The sequence below is a fragment of the Rhinoderma darwinii genome, unplaced genomic scaffold (assembly GCF_050947455.1).
Source record: "Rhinoderma darwinii isolate aRhiDar2 unplaced genomic scaffold, aRhiDar2.hap1 Scaffold_675, whole genome shotgun sequence".
Lineage (NCBI taxonomy): Eukaryota > Metazoa > Chordata > Amphibia > Anura > Rhinodermatidae > Rhinoderma > Rhinoderma darwinii.
In genome coordinates, this window is record NW_027464233.1 from 61,029 (window position 1) to 88,774 (window position 27,746).

Genomic DNA, 27,746 nt, shown 5'->3' on the forward strand with positions numbered 1-27,746 from the left:
TGGAGTAGGGGAACAGCAAACAGCCAATAAAGCAGCCCGCCCGCTCGCCTGCCCGCCACAATGGACCTACCTGTGTACACTAGATGGATGTGATGGAATGTACTGTCGTCCCTACATTTCAAGAAGAAGTAAGAATTGCAGTTGCAACAAAGCCTTGCTTGCCTACAAAGAGAGCAGCAATTTGGATTTGTTACTATGTTACCTAGAAGAATAACAAACTGTGCAAGGATGGAGGTTGTAGGAGCAAGGAGAAGTTGTCTGTAAAGTTGGTGGATGCCTATTTTCCATTTTGCAGTCCCTTGTCTCCCTCTTGTGGCCTCCTGGAGGCAACTAGCTGTGCAAAAAAAAGACAGCCTGGCGGCCGGCTGTTGCAGTGTTGCCCTCTCAGGCAACACTGAGTGACTGACTGAGCCTCACCGTCTTATATAAAGTTCAGACGGAACTTTGCACGTGTCATAGTGGAGCCCTCAGGATTCCAGAGCCAGCTTTCTGACATCATAATGGGGCCTCAGAGATAAAAGCCTGGGCCCAGGCAGTGTTGGTCAGTGCTGCTCAGCAGGCAGCACTGGACTGGACTGGATTACAGCTGATACAAGGTGTGAAGGAACAAGGGGTGGCTGTGGGCATGCACTTGCTGCCGCTGCCAGTGTTTATCTGCATGGCAGCAGGGCATTTGGGCGTTGCCAGGAAGGCGTTTTTATGTAGATTCCTCCTCTTTCAGCACTGCATTGTGGTGCAAGCAAAAGAAGCAAATCCTGTCTGGCTTCCTCTCCGGCCTTTATTCACCTCCCGTGTAGCTGTGAGTGTGTGAGCCTGCAGAGCCCCATGGAATTGCCTAGAAGTAGGCTGAATCGCTGCAAGGGCTGAACAGCAGTATCGGGCAGGCTCGGGCAACGCGCGGCCCGTTCGGGTTATCGCTTCTCGGCCTTTTGGCTAAGATCAAGTGTAGTATCTGTTCTTATCAGTTTAATATCTGATACGTCCCCTATCTGGGGACCATATATTAAATGGATTTTTAGAACAGGGAGATGGAAATAGAGCTTGCTCTGTCCACTCCACGCATTGACCTGGTATTGCAGTATTTCCAGGACCGGTGCACCCTTTCCTTATGTGTTGACTAAAAGCAGATTCCAAAAGTGTTTTTTGTCTTTGCTATTGTTTCTGTCTTTCTGAAGGGATCTCCCCTTTTAATCCCATTATTTCAACACCTGTTGGACAATGCATGAGTGATAATGAGCTCATTGATTAAATGCAATTAATGAATAGATTGCCACCTCTTGTTGTGTGTCGTCTGTGTTTCTGTGTTTCCGGCATTTCACATTGGAACACCTCATTCACCTTCCTTGTCTTCTCTCCGCCCTCCCTTTTAGGTAAGTTAAAGAGCTGCACCTGAGCCAGCCACTGATTGATTGATTGATTGATTGATTGATTGATTGATTGATTGATGCAGCACAACAGTCAAATAGTGGAGTGGAGTAGGGGAACAGCAAACAGCCAATAAAGCAGCCCGCCCGCTCGCCTGCCCGCCACAATGGACCTACCTGTGTACACTAGATGGATGTGATGGAATGTACTGTCGTCCCTACATTTCAAGAAGAAGTAAGAATTGCAGTTGCAACAAAGCCTTGCTTGCCTACAAAGAGAGCAGCAATTTGGATTTGTTACTATGTTACCTAGAAGAATAACAAACTGTGCAAGGATGGATGTTGTAGGAGCAAGGAGAAGTTGTCTGTAAAGTTGGTGGATGCCTATTTTCCATTTTGCAGTCCCTTGTCTCCCTCTTGTGGCCTCCTGGAGGCAACTAGCTGTGCAAAAAAAAGACAGCCTGGCGGCCGGCTGTTGCAGTGTTGCCCTCTCAGGCAACACTGAGTGACTGACTGAGCCTCACCGTCTTATATAAAGTTCAGACGGAACTTTGCACGTGTCATAGTGGAGCCCTCAGGATTCCAGAGCCAGCTTTCTGACATCATAATGGGGCCTCAGAGATAAAAGCCTGGGCCCAGGCAGTGTTGGTCAGTGCTGCTCAGCAGGCAGCACTGGACTGGACTGGATTACAGCTGATACAAGGTGTGAAGGAACAAGGGGTGGCTGTGGGCATGCACTTGCTGCCGCTGCCAGTGTTTATCTGCATGGCAGCAGGGCATTTGGGCGTTGCCAGGAAGGCGTTTTTATGTAGATTCCTCCTCTTTCAGCACTGCATTGTGGTGCAAGCAAAAGAAGCAAATCCTGTCTGGCTTCCTCTCCGGCCTTTATTCACCTCCCGTGTAGCTGTGAGTGTGTGAGCCTGCAGGGCCCCATGGAATTGCCTAGAAGTAGGCTGAATCGCTGCAAGGGCTGAACAGCAGTATCGGGCAGGCTCGGGCAACGCGCGGCCCGTTCGGGTTATCGCTTCTCGGCCTTTTGGCTAAGATCAAGTGTAGTATCTGTTCTTATCAGTTTAATATCTGATACGTCCCCTATCTGGGGACCATATATTAAATGGATTTTTAGAACAGGGAGATGGAAATAGAGCTTGCTCTGTCCACTCCACGCATTGACCTGGTATTGCAGTATTTCCAGGACCGGTGCACCCTTTCCTTATGTGTTGACTAAAAGCAGATTCCAAAAGTGTTTTTTGTCTTTGCTATTGTTTCTGTCTTTCTGAAGGGATCTCCCCTTTTAATCCCATTATTTCAACACCTGTTGGACAATGCATGAGTGATAATGAGCTCATTGATTAAATGCAATTAATGAATAGATTGCCACCTCTTGTTGTGTGTCGTCTGTGTTTCTGTGTTTCCGGCATTTCACATTGGAACACCTCATTCACCTTCCTTGTCTTCTCTCCGCCCTCCCTTTTAGGTAAGTTAAAGAGCTGCACCTGAGCCAGCCACTGATTGATTGATTGATTGATTGATTGATTGATTGATTGATTGATTGATTGATGCAGCACAACAGTCAAATAGTGGAGTGGAGTAGGGGAACAGCAAACAGCCAATAAAGCAGCCCGCCCGCTCGCCTGCCCGCCACAATGGACCTACCTGTGTACACTAGATGGATGTGATGGAATGTACTGTCGTCCCTACATTTCAAGAAGAAGTAAGAATTGCAGTTGCAACAAAGCCTTGCTTGCCTACAAAGAGAGCAGCAATTTGGATTTGTTACTATGTTACCTAGAAGAATAACAAACTGTGCAAGGATGGAGGTTGTAGGAGCAAGGAGAAGTTGTCTGTAAAGTTGGTGGATGCCTATTTTCCATTTTGCAGTCCCTTGTCTCCCTCTTGTGGCCTCCTGGAGGCAACTAGCTGTGCAAAAAAAAGACAGCCTGGCGGCCGGCTGTTGCAGTGTTGCCCTCTCAGGCAACACTGAGTGACTGACTGAGCCTCACCGTCTTATATAAAGTTCAGACGGAACTTTGCACGTGTCATAGTGGAGCCCTCAGGATTCCAGAGCCAGCTTTCTGACATCATAATGGGGCCTCAGAGATAAAAGCCTGGGCCCAGGCAGTGTTGGTCAGTGCTGCTCAGCAGGCAGCACTGGACTGGACTGGATTACAGCTGATACAAGGTGTGAAGGAACAAGGGGTGGCTGTGGGCATGCACTTGCTGCCGCTGCCAGTGTTTATCTGCATGGCAGCAGGGCATTTGGGCGTTGCCAGGAAGGCGTTTTTATGTAGATTCCTCCTCTTTCAGCACTGCATTGTGGTGCAAGCAAAAGAAGCAAATCCTGTCTGGCTTCCTCTCCGGCCTTTATTCACCTCCCGTGTAGCTGTGAGTGTGTGAGCCTGCAGGGCCCCATGGAATTGCCTAGAAGTAGGCTGAATCGCTGCAAGGGCTGAACAGCAGTATCGGGCAGGCTCGGGCAACGCGCGGCCCGTTCGGGTTATCGCTTCTCGGCCTTTTGGCTAAGATCAAGTGTAGTATCTGTTCTTATCAGTTTAATATCTGATACGTCCCCTATCTGGGGACCATATATTAAATGGATTTTTAGAACAGGGAGATGGAAATAGAGCTTGCTCTGTCCACTCCACGCATTGACCTGGTATTGCAGTATTTCCAGGACCGGTGCACCCTTTCCTTATGTGTTGACTAAAAGCAGATTCCAAAAGTGTTTTTTGTCTTTGCTATTGTTTCTGTCTTTCTGAAGGGATCTCCCCTTTTAATCCCATTATTTCAACACCTGTTGGACAATGCATGAGTGATAATGAGCTCATTGATTAAATGCAATTAATGAATAGATTGCCACCTCTTGTTGTGTGTCGTCTGTGTTTCTGTGTTTCCGGCATTTCACATTGGAACACCTCATTCACCTTCCTTGTCTTCTCTCCGCCCTCCCTTTTAGGTAAGTTAAAGAGCTGCACCTGAGCCAGCCACTGATTGATTGATTGATTGATTGATTGATTGATTGATTGATTGATTGATTGATTGATTGATTGATTGATTGATGCAGCACAACAGTCAAATAGTGGAGTGGAGTAGGGGAACAGCAAACAGCCAATAAAGCAGCCCGCCCGCTCGCCTGCCCGCCACAATGGACCTACCTGTGTACACTAGATGGATGTGATGGAATGTACTGTCGTCCCTACATTTCAAGAAGAAGTAAGAATTGCAGTTGCAACAAAGCCTTGCTTGCCTACAAAGAGAGCAGCAATTTGGATTTGTTACTATGTTACCTAGAAGAATAACAAACTGTGCAAGGATGGAGGTTGTAGGAGCAAGGAGAAGTTGTCTGTAAAGTTGGTGGATGCCTATTTTCCATTTTGCAGTCCCTTGTCTCCCTCTTGTGGCCTCCTGGAGGCAACTAGCTGTGCAAAAAAAAGACAGCCTGGCGGCCGGCTGTTGCAGTGTTGCCCTCTCAGGCAACACTGAGTGACTGACTGAGCCTCACCGTCTTATATAAAGTTCAGACGGAACTTTGCACGTGTCATAGTGGAGCCCTCAGGATTCCAGAGCCAGCTTTCTGACATCATAATGGGGCCTCAGAGATAAAAGCCTGGGCCCAGGCAGTGTTGGTCAGTGCTGCTCAGCAGGCAGCACTGGACTGGACTGGATTACAGCTGATACAAGGTGTGAAGGAACAAGGGGTGGCTGTGGGCATGCACTTGCTGCCGCTGCCAGTGTTTATCTGCATGGCAGCAGGGCATTTGGGCGTTGCCAGGAAGGCGTTTTTATGTAGATTCCTCCTCTTTCAGCACTGCATTGTGGTGCAAGCAAAAGAAGCAAATCCTGTCTGGCTTCCTCTCCGGCCTTTATTCACCTCCCGTGTAGCTGTGAGTGTGTGAGCCTGCAGGGCCCCATGGAATTGCCTAGAAGTAGGCTGAATCGCTGCAAGGGCTGAACAGCAGTATCGGGCAGGCTCGGGCAACGCGCGGCCCGTTCGGGTTATCGCTTCTCGGCCTTTTGGCTAAGATCAAGTGTAGTATCTGTTCTTATCAGTTTAATATCTGATACGTCCCCTATCTGGGGACCATATATTAAATGGATTTTTAGAACAGGGAGATGGAAATAGAGCTTGCTCTGTCCACTCCACGCATTGACCTGGTATTGCAGTATTTCCAGGACCGGTGCACCCTTTCCTTATGTGTTGACTAAAAGCAGATTCCAAAAGTGTTTTTTGTCTTTGCTATTGTTTCTGTCTTTCTGAAGGGATCTCCCCTTTTAATCCCATTATTTCAACACCTGTTGGACAATGCATGAGTGATAATGAGCTCATTGATTAAATGCAATTAATGAATAGATTGCCACCTCTTGTTGTGTGTCGTCTGTGTTTCTGTGTTTCCGGCATTTCACATTGGAACACCTCATTCACCTTCCTTGTCTTCTCTCCGCCCTCCCTTTTAGGTAAGTTAAAGAGCTGCACCTGAGCCAGCCACTGATTGATTGATTGATTGATTGATTGATTGATTGATTGATTGATGCAGCACAACAGTCAAATAGTGGAGTGGAGTAGGGGAACAGCAAACAGCCAATAAAGCAGCCCGCCCGCTCGCCTGCTCGCCACAATGGACCTACCTGTGTACACTAGATGGATGTGATGGAATGTACTGTCGTCCCTACATTTCAAGAAGAAGTAAGAATTGCAGTTGCAACAAAGCCTTGCTTGCCTACAAAGAGAGCAGCAATTTGGATTTGTTACTATGTTACCTAGAAGAATAACAAACTGTGCAAGGATGGAGGTTGTAGGAGCAAGGAGAAGTTGTCTGTAAAGTTGGTGGATGCCTATTTTCCATTTTGCAGTCCCTTGTCTCCCTCTTGTGGCCTCCTGGAGGCAACTAGCTGTGCAAAAAAAAGACAGCCTGGCGGCCGGCTGTTGCAGTGTTGCCCTCTCAGGCAACACTGAGTGACTGACTGAGCCTCACCGTCTTATATAAAGTTCAGACGGAACTTTGCACGTGTCATAGTGGAGCCCTCAGGATTCCAGAGCCAGCTTTCTGACATCATAATGGGGCCTCAGAGATAAAAGCCTGGGCCCAGGCAGTGTTGGTCAGTGCTGCTCAGCAGGCAGCACTGGACTGGACTGGATTACAGCTGATACAAGGTGTGAAGGAACAAGGGGTGGCTGTGGGCATGCACTTGCTGCCGCTGCCAGTGTTTATCTGCATGGCAGCAGGGCATTTGGGCGTTGCCAGGAAGGCGTTTTTATGTAGATTCCTCCTCTTTCAGCACTGCATTGTGGTGCAAGCAAAAGAAGCAAATCCTGTCTGGCTTCCTCTCCGGCCTTTATTCACCTCCCGTGTAGCTGTGAGTGTGTGAGCCTGCAGGGCCCCATGGAATTGCCTAGAAGTAGGCTGAATCGCTGCAAGGGCTGAACAGCAGTATCGGGCAGGCTCGGGCAACGCGCGGCCCGTTCGGGTTATCGCTTCTCGGCCTTTTGGCTAAGATCAAGTGTAGTATCTGTTCTTATCAGTTTAATATCTGATACGTCCCCTATCTGGGGACCATATATTAAATGGATTTTTAGAACAGGGAGATGGAAATAGAGCTTGCTCTGTCCACTCCACGCATTGACCTGGTATTGCAGTTTTTCCAGGACCGGTGCACCCTTTCCTTATGTGTTGACTAAAAGCAGATTCCAAAAGTGTTTTTTGTCTTTGCTATTGTTTCTGTCTTTCTGAAGGGATCTCCCCTTTTAATCCCATTATTTCAACACCTGTTGGACAATGCATGAGTGATAATGAGCTCATTGATTAAATGCAATTAATGAATAGATTGCCACCTCTTGTTGTGTGTCGTCTGTGTTTCTGTGTTTCCGGCATTTCACATTGGAACACCTCATTCACCTTCCTTGTCTTCTCTCCGCCCTCCCTTTTAGGTAAGTTAAAGAGCTGCACCTGAGCCAGCCACTGATTGATTGATTGATTGATTGATTGATTGATTGATTGATTGATTGATTGATTGATGCAGCACAACAGTCAAATAGTGGAGTGGAGTAGGGGAACAGCAAACAGCCAATAAAGCAGCCCGCCCGCTCGCCTGCCCGCCACAATGGACCTACCTGTGTACACTAGATGGATGTGATGGAATGTACTGTCGTCCCTACATTTCAAGAAGAAGTAAGAATTGCAGTTGCAACAAAGCCTTGCTTGCCTACAAAGAGAGCAGCAATTTGGATTTGTTACTATGTTACCTAGAAGAATAACAAACTGTGCAAGGATGGAGGTTGTAGGAGCAAGGAGAAGTTGTCTGTAAAGTTGGTGGATGCCTATTTTCCATTTTGCAGTCCCTTGTCTCCCTCTTGTGGCCTCCTGGAGGCAACTAGCTGTGCAAAAAAAAGACAGCCTGGCGGCCGGCTGTTGCAGTGTTGCCCTCTCAGGCAACACTGAGTGACTGACTGAGCCTCACCGTCTTATATAAAGTTCAGACGGAACTTTGCACGTGTCATAGTGGAGCCCTCAGGATTCCAGAGCCAGCTTTCTGACATCATAATGGGGCCTCAGAGATAAAAGCCTGGGCCCAGGCAGTGTTGGTCAGTGCTGCTCAGCAGGCAGCACTGGACTGGACTGGATTACAGCTGATACAAGGTGTGAAGGAACAAGGGGTGGCTGTGGGCATGCACTTGCTGCCGCTGCCAGTGTTTATCTGCATGGCAGCAGGGCATTTGGGCGTTGCCAGGAAGGCGTTTTTATGTAGATTCCTCCTCTTTCAGCACTGCATTGTGGTGCAAGCAAAAGAAGCAAATCCTGTCTGGCTTCCTCTCCGGCCTTTATTCACCTCCCGTGTAGCTGTGAGTGTGTGAGCCTGCAGGGCCCCATGGAATTGCCTAGAAGTAGGCTGAATCGCTGCAAGGGCTGAACAGCAGTATCGGGCAGGCTCGGGCAACGCGCGGCCCGTTCGGGTTATCGCTTCTCGGCCTTTTGGCTAAGATCAAGTGTAGTATCTGTTCTTATCAGTTTAATATCTGATACGTCCCCTATCTGGGGACCATATATTAAATGGATTTTTAGAACAGGGAGATGGAAATAGAGCTTGCTCTGTCCACTCCACGCATTGACCTGGTATTGCAGTATTTCCAGGACCGGTGCACCCTTTCCTTATGTGTTGACTAAAAGCAGATTCCAAAAGTGTTTTTTGTCTTTGCTATTGTTTCTGTCTTTCTGAAGGGATCTCCCCTTTTAATCCCATTATTTCAACACCTGTTGGACAATGCATGAGTGATAATGAGCTCATTGATTAAATGCAATTAATGAATAGATTGCCACCTCTTGTTGTGTGTCGTCTGTGTTTCTGTGTTTCCGGCATTTCACATTGGAACACCTCATTCACCTTCCTTGTCTTCTCTCCGCCCTCCCTTTTAGGTAAGTTAAAGAGCTGCACCTGAGCCAGCCACTGATTGATTGATTGATTGATTGATTGATTGATTGATTGATTGATTGATTGATGCAGCACAACAGTCAAATAGTGGAGTGGAGTAGGGGAACAGCAAACAGCCAATAAAGCAGCCCGCCCGCTCGCCTGCCCGCCACAATGGACCTACCTGTGTACACTAGATGGATGTGATGGAATGTACTGTCGTCCCTACATTTCAAGAAGAAGTAAGAATTGCAGTTGCAACAAAGCCTTGCTTGCCTACAAAGAGAGCAGCAATTTGGATTTGTTACTATGTTACCTAGAAGAATAACAAACTGTGCAAGGATGGAGGTTGTAGGAGCAAGGAGAAGTTGTCTGTAAAGTTGGTGGATGCCTATTTTCCATTTTGCAGTCCCTTGTCTCCCTCTTGTGGCCTCCTGGAGGCAACTAGCTGTGCAAAAAAAAGACAGCCTGGCGGCCGGCTGTTGCAGTGTTGCCCTCTCAGGCAACACTGAGTGACTGACTGAGCCTCACCGTCTTATATAAAGTTCAGACGGAACTTTGCACGTGTCATAGTGGAGCCCTCAGGATTCCAGAGCCAGCTTTCTGACATCATAATGGGGCCTCAGAGATAAAAGCCTGGGCCCAGGCAGTGTTGGTCAGTGCTGCTCAGCAGGCAGCACTGGACTGGACTGGATTACAGCTGATACAAGGTGTGAAGGAACAAGGGGTGGCTGTGGGCATGCACTTGCTGCCGCTGCCAGTGTTTATCTGCATGGCAGCAGGGCATTTGGGCGTTGCCAGGAAGGCGTTTTTATGTAGATTCCTCCTCTTTCAGCACTGCATTGTGGTGCAAGCAAAAGAAGCAAATCCTGTCTGGCTTCCTCTCCGGCCTTTATTCACCTCCCGTGTAGCTGTGAGTGTGTGAGCCTGCAGGGCCCCATGGAATTGCCTAGAAGTAGGCTGAATCGCTGCAAGGGCTGAACAGCAGTATCGGGCAGGCTCGGGCAACGCGCGGCCCGTTCGGGTTATCGCTTCTCGGCCTTTTGGCTAAGATCAAGTGTAGTATCTGTTCTTATCAGTTTAATATCTGATACGTCCCCTATCTGGGGACCATATATTAAATGGATTTTTAGAACAGGGAGATGGAAATAGAGCTTGCTCTGTCCACTCCACGCATTGACCTGGTATTGCAGTATTTCCAGGACCGGTGCACCCTTTCCTTATGTGTTGACTAAAAGCAGATTCCAAAAGTGTTTTTTGTCTTTGCTATTGTTTCTGTCTTTCTGAAGGGATCTCCCCTTTTAATCCCATTATTTCAACACCTGTTGGACAATGCATGAGTGATAATGAGCTCATTGATTAAATGCAATTAATGAATAGATTGCCACCTCTTGTTGTGTGTCGTCTGTGTTTCTGTGTTTCCGGCATTTCACATTGGAACACCTCATTCACCTTCCTTGTCTTCTCTCCGCCATCCCTTTTAGGTAAGTTAAAGAGCTGCACCTGAGCCAGCCACTGATTGATTGATTGATTGATTGATTGATTGATTGATTGATTGATGCAGCACAACAGTCAAATAGTGGAGTGGAGTAGGGGAACAGCAAACAGCCAATAAAGCAGCCCGCCCGCTCGCCTGCCCGCCACAATGGACCTACCTGTGTACACTAGATGGATGTGATGGAATGTACTGTCGTCCCTACATTTCAAGAAGAAGTAAGAATTGCAGTTGCAACAAAGCCTTGCTTGCCTACAAAGAGAGCAGCAATTTGGATTTGTTACTATGTTACCTAGAAGAATAACAAACTGTGCAAGGATGGAGGTTGTAGGAGCAAGGAGAAGTTGTCTGTAAAGTTGGTGGATGCCTATTTTCCATTTTGCAGTCCCTTGTCTCCCTCTTGTGGCCTCCTGGAGGCAACTAGCTGTGCAAAAAAAAGACAGCCTGGCGGCCGGCTGTTGCAGTGTTGCCCTCTCAGGCAACACTGAGTGACTGACTGAGCCTCACCGTCTTATATAAAGTTCAGACGGAACTTTGCACGTGTCATAGTGGAGCCCTCAGGATTCCAGAGCCAGCTTTCTGACATCATAATGGGGCCTCAGAGATAAAAGCCTGGGCCCAGGCAGTGTTGGTCAGTGCTGCTCAGCAGGCAGCACTGGACTGGACTGGATTACAGCTGATACAAGGTGTGAAGGAACAAGGGGTGGCTGTGGGCATGCACTTGCTGCCGCTGCCAGTGTTTATCTGCATGGCAGCAGGGCATTTGGGCGTTGCCAGGAAGGCGTTTTTATGTAGATTCCTCCTCTTTCAGCACTGCATTGTGGTGCAAGCAAAAGAAGCAAATCCTGTCTGGCTTCCTCTCCGGCCTTTATTCACCTCCCGTGTAGCTGTGAGTGTGTGAGCCTGCAGGGCCCCATGGAATTGCCTAGAAGTAGGCTGAATCGCTGCAAGGGCTGAACAGCAGTATCGGGCAGGCTCGGGCAACGCGCGGCCCGTTCGGGTTATCGCTTCTCGGCCTTTTGGCTAAGATCAAGTGTAGTATCTGTTCTTATCAGTTTAATATCTGATACGTCCCCTATCTGGGGACCATATATTAAATGGATTTTTAGAACAGGGAGATGGAAATAGAGCTTGCTCTGTCCACTCCACGCATTGACCTGGTATTGCAGTATTTCCAGGACCGGTGCACCCTTTCCTTATGTGTTGACTAAAAGCAGATTCCAAAAGTGTTTTTTGTCTTTGCTATTGTTTCTGTCTTTCTGAAGGGATCTCCCCTTTTAATCCCATTATTTCAACACCTGTTGGACAATGCATGAGTGATAATGAGCTCATTGATTAAATGCAATTAATGAATAGATTGCCACCTCTTGTTGTGTGTCGTCTGTGTTTCTGTGTTTCCGGCATTTCACATTGGAACACCTCATTCACCTTCCTTGTCTTCTCTCCGCCCTCCCTTTTAGGTAAGTTAAAGAGCTGCACCTGAGCCAGCCACTGATTGATTGATTGATTGATTGATTGATTGATTGATTGATTGATTGATTGATTGATGCAGCACAACAGTCAAATAGTGGAGTGGAGTAGGGGAACAGCAAACAGCCAATAAAGCAGCCCGCCCGCTCGCCTGCCCGCCACAATGGACCTACCTGTGTACACTAGATGGATGTGATGGAATGTACTGTCGTCCCTACATTTCAAGAAGAAGTAAGAATTGCAGTTGCAACAAAGCCTTGCTTGCCTACAAAGAGAGCAGCAATTTGGATTTGTTACTATGTTACCTAGAAGAATAACAAACTGTGCAAGGATGGAGGTTGTAGGAGCAAGGAGAAGTTGTCTGTAAAGTTGGTGGATGCCTATTTTCCATTTTGCAGTCCCTTGTCTCCCTCTTGTGGCCTCCTGGAGGCAACTAGCTGTGCAAAAAAAAGACAGCCTGGCGGCCGGCTGTTGCAGTGTTGCCCTCTCAGGCAACACTGAGTGACTGACTGAGCCTCACCGTCTTATATAAAGTTCAGACGGAACTTTGCACGTGTCATAGTGGAGCCCTCAGGATTCCAGAGCCAGCTTTCTGACATCATAATGGGGCCTCAGAGGTAAAAGCCTGGGCCCAGGCAGTGTTGGTCAGTGCTGCTCAGCAGGCAGCACTGGACTGGACTGGATTACAGCTGATACAAGGTGTGAAGGAACAAGGGGTGGCTGTGGGCATGCACTTGCTGCCGCTGCCAGTGTTTATCTGCATGGCAGCAGGGCATTTGGGCGTTGCCAGGAAGGCGTTTTTATGTAGATTCCTCCTCTTTCAGCACTGCATTGTGGTGCAAGCAAAAGAAGGAAATCCTGTCTGGCTTCCTCTCCGGCCTTTATTCACCTCCCGTGTAGCTGTGAGTGTGTGAGCCTGCAGGGCCCCATGGAATTGCCTAGAAGTAGGCTGAATCGCTGCAAGGGCTGAACAGCAGTATCGGGCAGGCTCGGGCAACGCGCGGCCCGTTCGGGTTATCGCTTCTCGGCCTTTTGGCTAAGATCAAGTGTAGTATCTGTTCTTATCAGTTTAATATCTGATACGTCCCCTATCTGGGGACCATATATTAAATGGATTTTTAGAACAGGGAGATGGAAATAGAGCTTGCTCTGTCCACTCCACGCATTGACCTGGTATTGCAGTATTTCCAGGACCGGTGCACCCTTTCCTTATGTGTTGACTAAAAGCAGATTCCAAAAGTGTTTTTTGTCTTTGCTATTGTTTCTGTCTTTCTGAAGGGATCTCCCCTTTTAATCCCATTATTTCAACACCTGTTGGACAATGCATGAGTGATAATGAGCTCATTGATTAAATGCAATTAATGAATAGATTGCCACCTCTTGTTGTGTGTCGTCTGTGTTTCTGTGTTTCCGGCATTTCACATTGGAACACCTCATTCACCTTCCTTGTCTTCTCTCCGCCCTCCCTTTTAGGTAAGTTAAAGAGCTGCACCTGAGCCAGCCACTGATTGATTGATTGATTGATTGATTGATTGATTGATTGATTGATGCAGCACAACAGTCAAATAGTGGAGTGGAGTAGGGGAACAGCAAACAGCCAATAAAGCAGCCCGCCCGCTCGCCTGCCCGCCACAATGGACCTACCTGTGTACACTAGATGGATGTGATGGAATGTACTGTCGTCCCTACATTTCAAGAAGAAGTAAGAATTGCAGTTGCAACAAAGCCTTGCTTGCCTACAAAGAGAGCAGCAATTTGGATTTGTTACTATGTTACCTAGAAGAATAACAAACTGTGCAAGGATGGAGGTTGTAGGAGCAAGGAGAAGTTGTCTGTAAAGTTGGTGGATGCCTATTTTCCATTTTGCAGTCCCTTGTCTCCCTCTTGTGGCCTCCTGGAGGCAACTAGCTGTGCAAAAAAAAGACAGCCTGGCGGCCGGCTGTTGCAGTGTTGCCCTCTCAGGCAACACTGAGTGACTGACTGAGCCTCACCGTCTTATATAAAGTTCAGACGGAACTTTGCACGTGTCATAGTGGAGCCCTCAGGATTCCAGAGCCAGCTTTCTGACATCATAATGGGGCCTCAGAGATAAAAGCCTGGGCCCAGGCAGTGTTGGTCAGTGCTGCTCAGCAGGCAGCACTGGACTGGACTGGATTACAGCTGATACAAGGTGTGAAGGAACAAGGGGTGGCTGTGGGCATGCACTTGCTGCCGCTGCCAGTGTTTATCTGCATGGCAGCAGGGCATTTGGGCGTTGCCAGGAAGGCGTTTTTATGTAGATTCCTCCTCTTTCAGCACTGCATTGTGGTGCAAGCAAAAGAAGCAAATCCTGTCTGGCTTCCTCTCCGGCCTTTATTCACCTCCCGTGTAGCTGTGAGTGTGTGAGCCTGCAGGGCCCCATGGAATTGCCTAGAAGTAGGCTGAATCGCTGCAAGGGCTGAACAGCAGTATCGGGCAGGCTCGGGCAACGCGCGGCCCGTTCGGGTTATCGCTTCTCGGCCTTTTGGCTAAGATCAAGTGTAGTATCTGTTCTTATCAGTTTAATATCTGATACGTCCCCTATCTGGGGACCATATATTAAATGGATTTTTAGAACAGGGAGATGGAAATAGAGCTTGCTCTGTCCACTCCACGCATTGACCTGGTATTGCAGTATTTCCAGGACCGGTGCACCCTTTCCTTATGTGTTGACTAAAAGCAGATTCCAAAAGTGTTTTTTGTCTTTGCTATTGTTTCTGTCTTTCTGAAGGGATCTCCCCTTTTAATCCCATTATTTCAACACCTGTTGGACAATGCATGAGTGATAATGAGCTCATTGATTAAATGCAATTAATGAATAGATTGCCACCTCTTGTTGTGTGTCGTCTGTGTTTCTGTGTTTCCGGCATTTCACATTGGAACACCTCATTCACCTTCCTTGTCTTCTCTCCGCCCTCCCTTTTAGGTAAGTTAAAGAGCTGCACCTGAGCCAGCCACTGATTGATTGATTGATTGATTGATTGATTGATTGATTGATTGATTGATTGATGCAGCACAACAGTCAAATAGTGGAGTGGAGTAGGGGAACAGCAAACAGCCAATAAAGCAGCCCACCCGCTCGCCTGCCCGCCACAATGGACCTACCTGTGTACACTAGATGGATGTGATGGAATGTACTGTCGTCCCTACATTTCAAGAAGAAGTAAGAATTGCAGTTGCAACAAAGCCTTGCTTGCCTACAAAGAGAGCAGCAATTTGGATTTGTTACTATGTTACCTAGAAGAATAACAAACTGTGCAAGGATGGAGGTTGTAGGAGCAAGGAGAAGTTGTCTGTAAAGTTGGTGGATGCCTATTTTCCATTTTGCAGTCCCTTGTCTCCCTCTTGTGGCCTCCTGGAGGCAACTAGCTGTGCAAAAAAAAGACAGCCTGGCGGCCGGCTGTTGCAGTGTTGCCCTCTCAGGCAACACTGAGTGACTGACTGAGCCTCACCGTCTTATATAAAGTTCAGACGGAACTTTGCACGTGTCATAGTGGAGCCCTCAGGATTCCAGAGCCAGCTTTCTGACATCATAATGGGGCCTCAGAGATAAAAGCCTGGGCCCAGGCAGTGTTGGTCAGTGCTGCTCAGCAGGCAGCACTGGACTGGACTGGATTACAGCTGATACAAGGTGTGAAGGAACAAGGGGTGGCTGTGGGCATGCACTTGCTGCCGCTGCCAGTGTTTATCTGCATGGCAGCAGGGCATTTGGGGGTTGCCAGGAAGGCGTTTTTATGTAGATTCCTCCTCTTTCAGCACTGCATTGTGGTGCAAGCAAAAGAAGCAAATCCTGTCTGGCTTCCTCTCCGGCCTTTATTCACCTCCCGTGTAGCTGTGAGTGTGTGAGCCTGCAGGGCCCCATGGAATTGCCTAGAAGTAGGCTGAATCGCTGCAAGGGCTGAACAGCAGTATCGGGCAGGCTCGGGCAACGCGCGGCCCGTTCGGGTTATCGCTTCTCGGCCTTTTGGCTAAGATCAAGTGTAGTATCTGTTCTTATCAGTTTAATATCTGATACGTCCCCTATCTGGGGACCATATATTAAATGGATTTTTAGAACAGGGAGATGGAAATAGAGCTTGCTCTGTCCACTCCACGCATTGACCTGGTATTGCAGTATTTCCAGGACCGGTGCACCCTTTCCTTATGTGTTGACTAAAAGCAGATTCCAAAAGTGTTTTTTGTCTTTGCTATTGTTTCTGTCTTTCTGAAGGGATCTCCCCTTTTAATCCCATTATTTCAACACCTGTTGGACAATGCATGAGTGATAATGAGCTCATTGATTAAATGCAATTAATGAATAGATTGCCACCTCTTGTTGTGTGTCGTCTGTGTTTCTGTGTTTCCGGCATTTCACATTGGAACACTTCACCTTCCTTGTCTTCTCTCCGCCCTCCCTTTTAGGTAAGTTAAAGAGCTGCACCTGAGCCAGCCACTGATTGATTGATTGATTGATTGATTGATTGATTGATTGATTGATTGATTGATTGATTGATGCAGCACAACAGTCAAATAGTGGAGTGGAGTAGGGGAACAGCAAACAGCCAATAAAGCAGCCCGCCCGCTCGCCTGCCCGCCACAATGGACCTACCTGTGTACACTAGATGGATGTGATGGAATGTACTGTCGTCCCTACATTTCAAGAAGAAGTAAGAATTGCAGTTGCAACAAAGCCTTGCTTGCCTACAAAGAGAGCAGCAATTTGGATTTGTTACTATGTTACCTAGAAGAATAACAAACTGTGCAAGGATGGAGGTTGTAGGAGCAAGGAGAAGTTGTCTGTAAAGTTGGTGGATGCCTATTTTCCATTTTGCAGTCCCTTGTCTCCCTCTTGTGGCCTCCTGGAGGCAACTAGCTGTGCAAAAAAAAGACAGCCTGGCGGCCGGCTGTTGCAGTGTTGCCCTCTCAGGCAACACTGAGTGACTGACTGAGCCTCACCGTCTTATATAAAGTTCAGACGGAACTTTGCACGTGTCATAGTGGAGCCCTCAGGATTCCAGAGCCAGCTTTCTGACATCATAATGGGGCCTCAGAGATAAAAGCCTGGGCCCAGGCAGTGTTGGTCAGTGCTGCTCAGCAGGCAGCACTGGACTGGACTGGATTACAGCTGATACAAGGTGTGAAGGAACAAGGGGTGGCTGTGGGCATGCACTTGCTGCCGCTGCCAGTGTTTATCTGCATGGCAGCAGGGCATTTGGGCGTTGCCAGGAAGGCGTTTTTATGTAGATTCCTCCTCTTTCAGCACTGCATTGTGGTGCAAGCAAAAGAAGCAAATCCTGTCTGGCTTCCTCTCCGGCCTTTATTCACCTCCCGTGTAGCTGTGAGTGTGTGAGCCTGCAGGGCCCCATGGAATTGCCTAGAAGTAGGCTGAATCGCTGCAAGGGCTGAACAGCAGTATCGGGCAGGCTCGGGCAACGCGCGGCCCGTTCGGGTTATCGCTTCTCGGCCTTTTGGCTAAGATCAAGTGTAGTATCTGTTCTTATCAGTTTAATATCTGATACGTCCCCTATCTGGGGACCATATATTAAATGGATTTTTAGAACAGGGAGATGGAAATAGAGCTTGCTCTGTCCACTCCACGCATTGACCTGGTATTGCAGTATTTCCAGGACCGGTGCACCCTTTCCTTATGTGTTGACTAAAAGCAGATTCCAAAAGTGTTTTTTGTCTTTGCTATTGTTTCTGTCTTCATGAAGGGATCTCCCCTTTTAATCCCATTATTTCAACACCTGTTGGACAATGCATGAGTGATAATGAGCTCATTGATTAAATGCAATTAATGAATAGATTGCCACCTCTTGTTGTGTGTCGTCTGTGTTTCTGTGTTTCCGGCATTTCACATTGGAACACCTCATTCACCTTCCTTGTCTTCTCTCCGCCCTCCCTTTTAGGTAAGTTAAAGAGCTGCACCTGAGCCAGCCACTGATTGATTGATTGATTGATTGATTGATTGATTGATTGATTGATTGATTGATTGATTGATGCAGCACAACAGTCAAATAGTGGAGTGGAGTAGGGGAACAGCAAACAGCCAATAAAGCAGCCCGCCCGCTCGCCTGCCCGCCACAATGGACCTACCTGTGTACACTAGATGGATGTGATGGAATGTACTGTCGTCCCTACATTTCAAGAAGAAGTAAGAATTGCAGTTGCAACAAAGCCTTGCTTGCCTACAAAGAGAGGAGCTATTTGGATTTGTTACTATGTTACCTAGAAGAATAACAAACTGTGCAAGGATGGAGGTTGTAGGAGCAAGGAGAAGTTGTCTGTAAAGTTGGTGGATGCCTATTTTCCATTTTGCAGTCCCTTGTCTCCCTCTTGTGGCCTCCTGGAGGCAACTAGCTGTGCAAAAAAAAGACAGCCTGGCGGCCGGCTGTTGCAGTGTTGCCCTCTCAGGCAACACTGAGTGACTGACTGAGCCTCACCGTCTTATATAAAGTTCAGACGGAACTTTGCACGTGTCATAGTGGAGCCCTCAGGATTCCAGAGCCAGCTTTCTGACATCATAATGGGGCCTCAGAGATAAAAGCCTGGGCCCAGGCAGTGTTGGTCAGTGCTGCTCAGCAGGCAGCACTGGACTGGACTGGATTACAGCTGATACAAGGTGTGAAGGAACAAGGGGTGGCTGTGGGCATGCACTTGCTGCCGCTGCCAGTGTTTATCTGCATGGCAGCAGGGCATTTGGGCGTTGCCAGGAAGGCGTTTTTATGTAGATTCCTCCTCTTTCAGCACTGCATTGTGGTGCAAGCAAAAGAAGCAAATCCTGTCTGGCTTCCTCTCCGGCCTTTATTCACCTCCCGTGTAGCTGTGAGTGTGTGAGCCTGCAGGGCCCCATGGAATTGCCTAGAAGTAGGCTGAATCGCTGCAAGGGCTGAACAGCAGTATCGGGCAGGCTCGGGCAACGCGCGGCCCGTTCGGGTTATCGCTTCTCGGCCTTTTGGCTAAGATCAAGTGTAGTATCTGTTCTTATCAGTTTAATATCTGATACGTCCCCTATCTGGGGACCATATATTAAATGGATTTTTAGAACAGGGAGATGGAAATAGAGCTTGCTCTGTCCACTCCACGCATTGACCTGGTATTGCAGTATTTCCAGGACCGGTGCACCCTTTCCTTATGTGTTGACTAAAAACAGATTCCAAAAGTGTTTTTTGTCTTTGCTATTGTTTCTGTCTTTCTGAAGGGATCTCCCCTTTTAATCCCATTATTTCAACACCTGTTGGACAATGCATGAGTGATAATGAGCTCATTGATTAAATGCAATTAATGAATAGATTGCCACCTCTTGTTGTGTGTCGTCTGTGTTTCTGTGTTTCCGGCATTTCACATTGGAACACCTCATTCACCTTCCTTGTCTTCTCTCCGCCCTCCCTTTTAGGTAAGTTAAAGAGCTGCACCTGAGCCAGCCACTGATTGATTGATTGATTGATTGATTGATTGATTGATGCAGCACAACAGTCAAATAGTGGAGTGGAGTAGGGGAACAGCAAACAGCCAATAAAGCAGCCCGCCCGCTCGCCTGCCCGCCACAATGGACCTACCTGTGTACACTAGATGGATGTGATGGAATGTACTGTCGTCCCTACATTTCAAGAAGAAGTAAGAATTGCAGTTGCAACAAAGCCTTGCTTGCCTACAAAGAGAGCAGCAATTTGGATTTGTTACTATGTTACCTAGAAGAATAACAAACTGTGCAAGGATGGAGGTTGTAGGAGCAAGGAGAAGTTGTCTGTAAAGTTGGTGGATGCCTATTTTCCATTTTGCAGTCCATTGTCTCCCTCTTGTGGCCTCCTGGAGGCAACTAGCTGTGCAAAAAAAAGACAGCCTGGCGGCCGGCTGTTGCAGTGTTGCCCTCTCAGGCAACACTGAGTGACTGACTGAGCCTCACCGTCTTATATAAAGTTCAGACGGAACTTTGCACGTGTCATAGTGGAGCCCTCAGGATTCCAGAGCCAGCTTTCTGACATCATAATGGGGCCTCAGAGATAAAAGCCTGGGCCCAGGCAGTGTTGGTCAGTGCTGCTCAGCAGGCAGCACTGGACTGGACTGGATTACAGCTGATACAAGGTGTGAAGGAACAAGGGGTGGCTGTGGGCATGCACTTGCTGCCGCTGCCAGTGTTTATCTGCATGGCAGCAGGGCATTTGGGCGTTGCCAGGAAGGCGTTTTTATGTAGATTCCTCCTCTTTCAGCACTGCATTGTGGTGCAAGCAAAAGAAGCAAATCCTGTCTGGCTTCCTCTCCGGCCTTTATTCACCTCCCGTGTAGCTGTGAGTGTGTGAGCCTGCAGGGCCCCATGGAATTGCCTAGAAGTAGGCTGAATCGCTGCAAGGGCTGAACAGCAGTATCGGGCAGGCTCGGGCAACGCGCGGCCCGTTCGGGTTATCGCTTCTCGGCCTTTTGGCTAAGATCAAGTGTAGTATCTGTTCTTATCAGTTTAATATCTGATACGTCCCCTATCTGGGGACCATATATTAAATGGATTTTTAGAACAGGGAGATGGAAATAGAGCTTGCTCTGTCCACTCCACGCATTGACCTGGTATTGCAGTATTTCCAGGACCGGTGCACCCTTTCCTTATGTGTTGACTAAAAACAGATTCCAAAAGTGTTTTTTGTCTTTGCTATTGTTTCTGTCTTTCTGAAGGGATCTCCCCTTTTAATCCCATTATTTCAACACCTGTTGGACAATGCATGAGTGATAATGAGCTCATTGATTAAATGCAATTAATGAATAGATTGCCACCTCTTGTTGTGTGTCGTCTGTGTTTCTGTGTTTCCGGCATTTCACATTGGAACACCTCATTCACCTTCCTTGTCTTCTCTCCGCCCTCCCTTTTAGGTAAGTTAAAGAGCTGCACCTGAGCCAGCCACTGATTGATTGATTGATTGATTGATTGATTGATTGATTGATTGATGCAGCACAACAGTCAAATAGTGGAGTGGAGTAGGGGAACAGCAAACAGCCAATAAAGCAGCCCGCCCGCTCGCCTGCCCGCCACAATGGACCTACCTGTGTACACTAGATGGATGTGATGGAATGTACTGTCGTCCCTACATTTCAAGAAGAAGTAAGAATTGCAGTTGCAACAAAGCCTTGCTTGCCTACAAAGAGAGCAGCAATTTGGATTTGTTACTATGTTACCTAGAAGAATAACAAACTGTGCAAGGATGGAGGTTGTAGGAGCAAGGAGAAGTTGTCTGTAAAGTTGGTGGATGCCTATTTTCCATTTTGCAGTCCCTTGTCTCCCTCTTGTGGCCTCCTGGAGGCAACTAGCTGTGCAAAAAAAAGACAGCCTGGCGGCCGGCTGTTGCAGTGTTGCCCTCTCAGGCAACACTGAGTGACTGACTGAGCCTCACCGTCTTATATAAAGTTCAGACGGAACTTTGCACGTGTCATAGTGGAGCCCTCAGGATTCCAGAGCCAGCTTTCTGACATCATAATGGGGCCTCAGAGATAAAAGCCTGGGCCCAGGCAGTGTTGGTCAGTGCTGCTCAGCAGGCAGCACTGGACTGGACTGGATTACAGCTGATACAAGGTGTGAAGGAACAAGGGGTGGCTGTGGGCATGCACTTGCTGCCGCTGCCAGTGTTTATCTGCATGGCAGCAGGGCATTTGGGCGTTGCCAGGAAGGCGTTTTTATGTAGATTCCTCCTCTTTCAGCACTGCATTGTGGTGCAAGCAAAAGAAGCAAATCCTGTCTGGCTTCCTCTCCGGCCTTTATTCACCTCCCGTGTAGCTGTGAGTGTGTGAGCCTGCAGGGCCCCATGGAATTGCCTAGAAGTAGGCTGAATCGCTGCAAGGGCTGAACAGCAGTATCGGGCAGGCTCGGGCAACGCGCGGCCCGTTCGGGTTATCGCTTCTCGGCCTTTTGGCTAAGATCAAGTGTAGTATCTGTTCTTATCAGTTTAATATCTGATACGTCCCCTATCTGGGGACCATATATTAAATGGATTTTTAGAACAGGGAGATGGAAATAGAGCTTGCTCTGTCCACTCCACGCATTGACCTGGTATTGCAGTATTTCCAGGACCGGTGCACCCTTTCCTTATGTGTTGACTAAAAGCAGATTCCAAAAGTGTTTTTTGTCTTTGCTATTGTTTCTGTCTTTCTGAAGGGATCTCCCCTTTTAATCCCATTATTTCAACACCTGTTGGACAATGCATGAGTGATAATGAGCTCATTGATTAAATGCAATTAATGAATAGATTGCCACCTCTTGTTGTGTGTCGTCTGTGTTTCTGTGTTTCCGGCATTTCACATTGGAACACCTCATTCACCTTCCTTGTCTTCTCTCCGCCCTCCCTTTTAGGTAAGTTAAAGAGCTGCACCTGAGCCAGCCACTGATTGATTGATTGATTGATTGATTGATTGATTGATTGATTGATTGATGCAGCACAACAGTCAAATAGTGGAGTGGAGTAGGGGAACAGCAAACAGCCAATAAAGCAGCCCGCCCGCTCGCCTGCCCGCCACAATGGACCTACCTGTGTACACTAGATGGATGTGATGGAATGTACTGTCGTCCCTACATTTCAAGAAGAAGTAAGAATTGCAGTTGCAACAAAGCCTTGCTTGCCTACAAAGAGAGCAGCAATTTGGATTTGTTACTATGTTACCTAGAAGAATAACAAACTGTGCAAGGATGGAGGTTGTAGGAGCAAGGAGAAGTTGTCTGTAAAGTTGGTGGATGCCTATTTTCCATTTTGCAGTCCCTTGTCTCCCTCTTGTGGCCTCCTGGAGGCAACTAGCTGTGCAAAAAAAAGACAGCCTGGCGGCCGGCTGTTGCAGTGTTGCCCTCTCAGGCAACACTGAGTGACTGACTGAGCCTCACCGTCTTATATAAAGTTCAGACGGAACTTTGCACGTGTCATAGTGGAGCCCTCAGGATTCCAGAGCCAGCTTTCTGACATCATAATGGGGCCTCAGAGATAAAAGCCTGGGCCCAGGCAGTGTTGGTCAGTGCTGCTCAGCAGGCAGCACTGGACTGGACTGGATTACAGCTGATACAAGGTGTGAAGGAACAAGGGGTGGCTGTGGGCATGCACTTGCTGCCGCTGCCAGTGTTTATCTGCATGGCAGCAGGGCATTTGGGCGTTGCCAGGAAGGCGTTTTTATGTAGATTCCTCCTCTTTCAGCACTGCATTGTGGTGCAAGCAAAAGAAGCAAATCCTGTCTGGCTTCCTCTCCGGCCTTTATTCACCTCCCGTGTAGCTGTGAGTGTGTGAGCCTGCAGGGCCCCATGGAATTGCCTAGAAGTAGGCTGAATCGCTGCAAGGGCTGAACAGCAGTATCGGGCAGGCTCGGGCAACGCGCGGCCCGTTCGGGTTATCGCTTCTCGGCCTTTTGGCTAAGATCAAGTGTAGTATCTGTTCTTATCAGTTTAATATCTGATACGTCCCCTATCTGGGGACCATATATTAAATGGATTTTTAGAACAGGGAGATGGAAATAGAGCTTGCTCTGTCCACTCCACGCATTGACCTGGTATTGCAGTATTTCCAGGACCGGTGCACCCTTTCCTTATGTGTTGACTAAAAGCAGATTCCAAAAGTGTTTTTTGTCTTTGCTATTGTTTCTGTCTTTCTGAAGGGATCTCCCCTTTTAATCCCATTATTTCAACACCTGTTGGACAATGCATGAGTGATAATGAGCTCATTGATTAAATGCAATTAATGAATAGATTGCCACCTCTTGTTGTGTGTCGTCTGTGTTTCTGTGTTTCCGGCATTTCACATTGGAACACCTCATTCACCTTCCTTGTCTTCTCTCCGCCCTCCCTTTTAGGTAAGTTAAAGAGCTGCACCTGAGCCAGCCACTGATTGATTGATTGATTGATTGATTGATTGATTGATTGATTGATTGATTGATGCAGCACAACAGTCAAATAGTGGAGTGGAGTAGGGGAACAGCAAACAGCCAATAAAGCAGCCCGCCCGCTCGCCTGCCCGCCACAATGGACCTACCTGTGTACACTAGATGGATGTGATGGAATGTACTGTCGTCCCTACATTTCAAGAAGAAGTAAGAATTGCAGTTGCAACAAAGCCTTGCTTGCCTACAAAGAGAGCAGCAATTTGGATTTGTTACTATGTTACCTAGAAGAATAACAAACTGTGCAAGGATGGAGGTTGTAGGAGCAAGGAGAAGTTGTCTGTAAAGTTGGTGGATGCCTATTTTCCATTTTGCAGTCCCTTGTCTCCCTCTTGTGGCCTCCTGGAGGCAACTAGCTGTGCAAAAAAAAGACAGCCTGGCGGCCGGCTGTTGCAGTGTTGCCCTCTCAGGCAACACTGAGTGACTGACTGAGCCTCACCGTCTTATATAAAGTTCAGACGGAACTTTGCACGTGTCATAGTGGAGCCCTCAGGATTCCAGAGCCAGCTTTCTGACATCATAATGGGGCCTCAGAGATAAAAGCCTGGGCCCAGGCAGTGTTGGTCAGTGCTGCTCAGCAGGCAGCACTGGACTGGACTGGATTACAGCTGATACAAGGTGTGAAGGAACAAGGGGTGGCTGTGGGCATGCACTTGCTGCCGCTGCCAGTGTTTATCTGCATGGCAGCAGGGCATTTGGGCGTTGCCAGGAAGGCGTTTTTATGTAGATTCCTCCTCTTTCAGCACTGCATTGTGGTGCAAGCAAAAGAAGCAAATCCTGTCTGGCTTCCTCTCCGGCCTTTATTCACCTCCCGTGTAGCTGTGAGTGTGTGAGCCTGCAGGGCCCCATGGAATTGCCTAGAAGTAGGCTGAATCGCTGCAAGGGCTGAACAGCAGTATCGGGCAGGCTCGGGCAACGTGCGGCCCGTTCGGGTTATCGCTTCTCGGCCTTTTGGCTAAGATCAAGTGTAGTATCTGTTCTTATCAGTTTAATATCTGATACGTCCCCTATCTGGGGACCATATATTAAATGGATTTTTAGAACAGGGAGATGGAAATAGAGCTTGCTCTGTCCACTCCACGCATTGACCTGGTATTGCAGTATTTCCAGGACCGGTGCACCCTTTCCTTATGTGTTGACTAAAAGCAGATTCCAAAAGTGTTTTTTGTCTTTGCTATTGTTTCTGTCTTTCTGAAGGGATCTCCCCTTTTAATCCCATTATTTCAACACCTGTTGGACAATGCATGAGTGATAATGAGCTCATTGATTAAATGCAATTAATGAATAGATTGCCACCTCTTGTTGTGTGTCGTCTGTGTTTCTGTGTTTCCGGCATTTCACATTGGAACACCTCATTCACCTTCCTTGTCTTCTCTCCGCCCTCCCTTTTAGGTAAGTTAAAGAGCTGCACCTGAGCCAGCCACTGATTGATTGATTGATTGATTGATTGATTGATTGATTGATTGATTGATTGATGCAGCACAACAGTCAAATAGTGGAGTGGAGTAGGGGAACAGCAAACAGCCAATAAAGCAGCCCGCCCGCTCGCCTGCCCGCCACAATGGACCTACCTGTGTACACTAGATGGATGTGATGGAATGTACTGTCGTCCCTACATTTCAAGAAGAAGTAAGAATTGCAGTTGCAACAAAGCCTTGCTTGCCTACAAAGAGAGCAGCAATTTGGATTTGTTACTATGTTACCTAGAAGAATAACAAACTGTGCAAGGATGGAGGTTGTAGGAGCAAGGAGAAGTTGTCTGTAAAGTTGGTGGATGCCTATTTTCCATTTTGCAGTCCCTTGTCTCCCTCTTGTGGCCTCCTGGAGGCAACTAGCTGTGCAAAAAAAAGACAGCCTGGCGGCCGGCTGTTGCAGTGTTGCCCTCTCAGGCAACACTGAGTGACTGACTGAGCCTCACCGTCTTATATAAAGTTCAGACGGAACTTTGCACGTGTCATAGTGGAGCCCTCAGGATTCCAGAGCCAGCTTTCTGACATCATAATGGGGCCTCAGAGATAAAAGCCTGGGCCCAGGCAGTGTTGGTCAGTGCTGCTCAGCAGGCAGCACTGGACTGGACTGGATTACAGCTGATACAAGGTGTGAAGGAACAAGGGGTGGCTGTGGGCATGCACTTGCTGCCGCTGCCAGTGTTTATCTGCATGGCAGCAGGGCATTTGGGCGTTGCCAGGAAGGCGTTTTTATGTAGATTCCTCCTCTTTCAGCACTGCATTGTGGTGCAAGCAAAAGAAGCAAATCCTGTCTGGCTTCCTCTCCGGCCTTTATTCACCTCCCGTGTAGCTGTGAGTGTGTGAGCCTGCAGGGCCCCATGGAATTGCCTAGAAGTAGGCTGAATCGCTGCAAGGGCTGAACAGCAGTATCGGGCAGGCTCGGGCAACGCGCGGCCCGTTCGGGTTATCGCTTCTCGGCCTTTTGGCTAAGATCAAGTGTAGTATCTGTTCTTATCAGTTTAATATCTGATACGTCCCCTATCTGGGGACCATATATTAAATGGATTTTTAGAACAGGGAGATGGAAATAGAGCTTGCTCTGTCCACTCCACGCATTGACCTGGTATTGCAGTATTTCCAGGACCGGTGCACCCTTTCCTTATGTGTTGACTAAAAGCAGATTCCAAAAGTGTTTTTTGTCTTTGCTATTGTTTCTGTCTTTCTGAAGGGATCTCCCCTTTTAATCCCATTATTTCAACACCTGTTGGACAATGCATGAGTGATAATGAGCTCATTGATTAAATGCAATTAATGAATAGATTGCCACCTCTTGTTGTGTGTCGTCTGTGTTTCTGTGTTTCCGGCATTTCACATTGGAACACCTCATTCACCTTCCTTGTCTTCTCTCCGCCCTCCCTTTTAGGTAAGTTAAAGAGCTGCACCTGAGCCAGCCACTGATTGATTGATTGATTGATTGATTGATTGATTGATTGATTGATTGATTGATTGATTGATTGATTGATGCAGCACAACAGTCAAATAGTGGAGTGGAGTAGGGGAACAGCAAACAGCCAATAAAGCAGCCCGCCCGCTCGCCTGCCCGCCACAATGGACCTACCTGTGTACACTAGATGGATGTGATGGAATGTACTGTCGTCCCTACATTTCAAGAAGAAGTAAGAATTGCAGTTGCAACAAAGCCTTGCTTGCCTACAAAGAGAGCAGCAATTTGGATTTGTCACTATGTTACCTAGAAGAATAACAAACTGTGCAAGGATGGAGGTTGTAGGAGCAAGGAGAAGTTGTCTGTAAAGTTGGTGGATGCCTATTTTCCATTTTGCAGTCCCTTGTCTCCCTCTTGTGGCCTCCTGGAGGCAACTAGCTGTGCAAAAAAAAGACAGCCTGGCGGCCGGCTGTTGCAGTGTTGCCCTCTCAGGCAACACTGAGTGACTGACTGAGCCTCACCGTCTTATATAAAGTTCAGACGGAACTTTGCACGTGTCATAGTGGAGCCCTCAGGATTCCAGAGCCAGCTTTCTGACATCATAATGGGGCCTCAGAGATAAAAGCCTGGGCCCAGGCAGTGTTGGTCAGTGCTGCTCAGCAGGCAGCACTGGACTGGACTGGATTACAGCTGATACAAGGTGTGAAGGAACAAGGGGTGGCTGTGGGCATGCACTTGCTGCCGCTGCCAGTGTTTATCTGCATGGCAGCAGGGCATTTGGGCGTTGCCAGGAAGGCGTTTTTATGTAGATTCCTCCTCTTTCAGCACTGCATTGTGGTGCAAGCAAAAGAAGCAAATCCTGTCTGGCTTCCTCTCCGGCCTTTATTCACCTCCCGTGTAGCTGTGAGTGTGTGAGCCTGCAGGGCCCCATGGAATTGCCTAGAAGTAGGCTGAATCGCTGCAAGGGCTGAACAGCAGTATCGGGCAGGCTCGGGCAACGCGCGGCCCGTTCGGGTTATCGCTTCTCGGCCTTTTGGCTAAGATCAAGTGTAGTATCTGTTCTTATCAGTTTAATATCTGATACGTCCCCTATCTGGGGACCATATATTAAATGGATTTTTAGAACAGGGAGATGGAAATAGAGCTTGCTCTGTCCACTCCACGCATTGACCTGGTATTGCAGTATTTCCAGGACCGGTGCACCCTTTCCTTATGTGTTGACTAAAAGCAGA

At 47.9% G+C, this 27,746-nt stretch overlaps 19 non-coding genes across 19 annotated transcripts; all 19 read left to right on the plus strand.

The window, feature by feature from the left end:
* Positions 1-913: 913 nt before the first annotated feature.
* Positions 914-1,104, plus strand: LOC142728427 (U2 spliceosomal RNA). Its single transcript, XR_012877574.1, has one exon. It is a non-coding gene; the product is annotated as a U2 spliceosomal RNA (small nuclear RNA).
* A 1,280-nt stretch (positions 1,105-2,384) lies between these two features.
* On the plus strand, positions 2,385-2,575 carry LOC142728428 (U2 spliceosomal RNA). Its single transcript, XR_012877575.1, has one exon. It is a non-coding gene; the product is annotated as a U2 spliceosomal RNA (small nuclear RNA).
* A 1,288-nt stretch (positions 2,576-3,863) lies between these two features.
* Positions 3,864-4,054, plus strand: LOC142728429 (U2 spliceosomal RNA). Its single transcript, XR_012877576.1, has one exon. It is a non-coding gene; the product is annotated as a U2 spliceosomal RNA (small nuclear RNA).
* Positions 4,055-5,362: 1,308 nt separating this feature from the next.
* LOC142728430 (U2 spliceosomal RNA) lies at positions 5,363-5,553 on the plus strand. The gene has a single exon (XR_012877577.1). It is a non-coding gene; the product is annotated as a U2 spliceosomal RNA (small nuclear RNA).
* Positions 5,554-6,833: 1,280 nt separating this feature from the next.
* On the plus strand, positions 6,834-7,024 carry LOC142728386 (U2 spliceosomal RNA). The gene has a single exon (XR_012877537.1). It is a non-coding gene; the product is annotated as a U2 spliceosomal RNA (small nuclear RNA).
* Positions 7,025-8,316: 1,292 nt separating this feature from the next.
* LOC142728431 (U2 spliceosomal RNA) lies at positions 8,317-8,507 on the plus strand. Its single transcript, XR_012877578.1, has one exon. It is a non-coding gene; the product is annotated as a U2 spliceosomal RNA (small nuclear RNA).
* A 1,288-nt stretch (positions 8,508-9,795) lies between these two features.
* Positions 9,796-9,986, plus strand: LOC142728432 (U2 spliceosomal RNA). Its single transcript, XR_012877579.1, has one exon. It is a non-coding gene; the product is annotated as a U2 spliceosomal RNA (small nuclear RNA).
* A 1,280-nt stretch (positions 9,987-11,266) lies between these two features.
* On the plus strand, positions 11,267-11,457 carry LOC142728434 (U2 spliceosomal RNA). Its single transcript, XR_012877581.1, has one exon. It is a non-coding gene; the product is annotated as a U2 spliceosomal RNA (small nuclear RNA).
* Positions 11,458-12,749: 1,292 nt separating this feature from the next.
* LOC142728436 (U2 spliceosomal RNA) lies at positions 12,750-12,940 on the plus strand. The gene has a single exon (XR_012877582.1). It is a non-coding gene; the product is annotated as a U2 spliceosomal RNA (small nuclear RNA).
* A 1,280-nt stretch (positions 12,941-14,220) lies between these two features.
* LOC142728437 (U2 spliceosomal RNA) lies at positions 14,221-14,411 on the plus strand. The gene has a single exon (XR_012877583.1). It is a non-coding gene; the product is annotated as a U2 spliceosomal RNA (small nuclear RNA).
* A 1,288-nt stretch (positions 14,412-15,699) lies between these two features.
* Positions 15,700-15,890, plus strand: LOC142728438 (U2 spliceosomal RNA). The gene has a single exon (XR_012877584.1). It is a non-coding gene; the product is annotated as a U2 spliceosomal RNA (small nuclear RNA).
* Positions 15,891-17,182: 1,292 nt separating this feature from the next.
* Positions 17,183-17,373, plus strand: LOC142728439 (U2 spliceosomal RNA). Its single transcript, XR_012877585.1, has one exon. It is a non-coding gene; the product is annotated as a U2 spliceosomal RNA (small nuclear RNA).
* Positions 17,374-18,669: 1,296 nt separating this feature from the next.
* On the plus strand, positions 18,670-18,860 carry LOC142728301 (U2 spliceosomal RNA). The gene has a single exon (XR_012877461.1). It is a non-coding gene; the product is annotated as a U2 spliceosomal RNA (small nuclear RNA).
* A 1,272-nt stretch (positions 18,861-20,132) lies between these two features.
* On the plus strand, positions 20,133-20,323 carry LOC142728303 (U2 spliceosomal RNA). Its single transcript, XR_012877462.1, has one exon. It is a non-coding gene; the product is annotated as a U2 spliceosomal RNA (small nuclear RNA).
* A 1,280-nt stretch (positions 20,324-21,603) lies between these two features.
* Positions 21,604-21,794, plus strand: LOC142728304 (U2 spliceosomal RNA). Its single transcript, XR_012877463.1, has one exon. It is a non-coding gene; the product is annotated as a U2 spliceosomal RNA (small nuclear RNA).
* Positions 21,795-23,078: 1,284 nt separating this feature from the next.
* Positions 23,079-23,269, plus strand: LOC142728305 (U2 spliceosomal RNA). The gene has a single exon (XR_012877464.1). It is a non-coding gene; the product is annotated as a U2 spliceosomal RNA (small nuclear RNA).
* Positions 23,270-24,557: 1,288 nt separating this feature from the next.
* On the plus strand, positions 24,558-24,748 carry LOC142728306 (U2 spliceosomal RNA). Its single transcript, XR_012877465.1, has one exon. It is a non-coding gene; the product is annotated as a U2 spliceosomal RNA (small nuclear RNA).
* Positions 24,749-26,036: 1,288 nt separating this feature from the next.
* LOC142728308 (U2 spliceosomal RNA) lies at positions 26,037-26,227 on the plus strand. Its single transcript, XR_012877467.1, has one exon. It is a non-coding gene; the product is annotated as a U2 spliceosomal RNA (small nuclear RNA).
* A 1,304-nt stretch (positions 26,228-27,531) lies between these two features.
* LOC142728309 (U2 spliceosomal RNA) lies at positions 27,532-27,722 on the plus strand. Its single transcript, XR_012877468.1, has one exon. It is a non-coding gene; the product is annotated as a U2 spliceosomal RNA (small nuclear RNA).
* Positions 27,723-27,746: the final 24 nt, after the last annotated feature.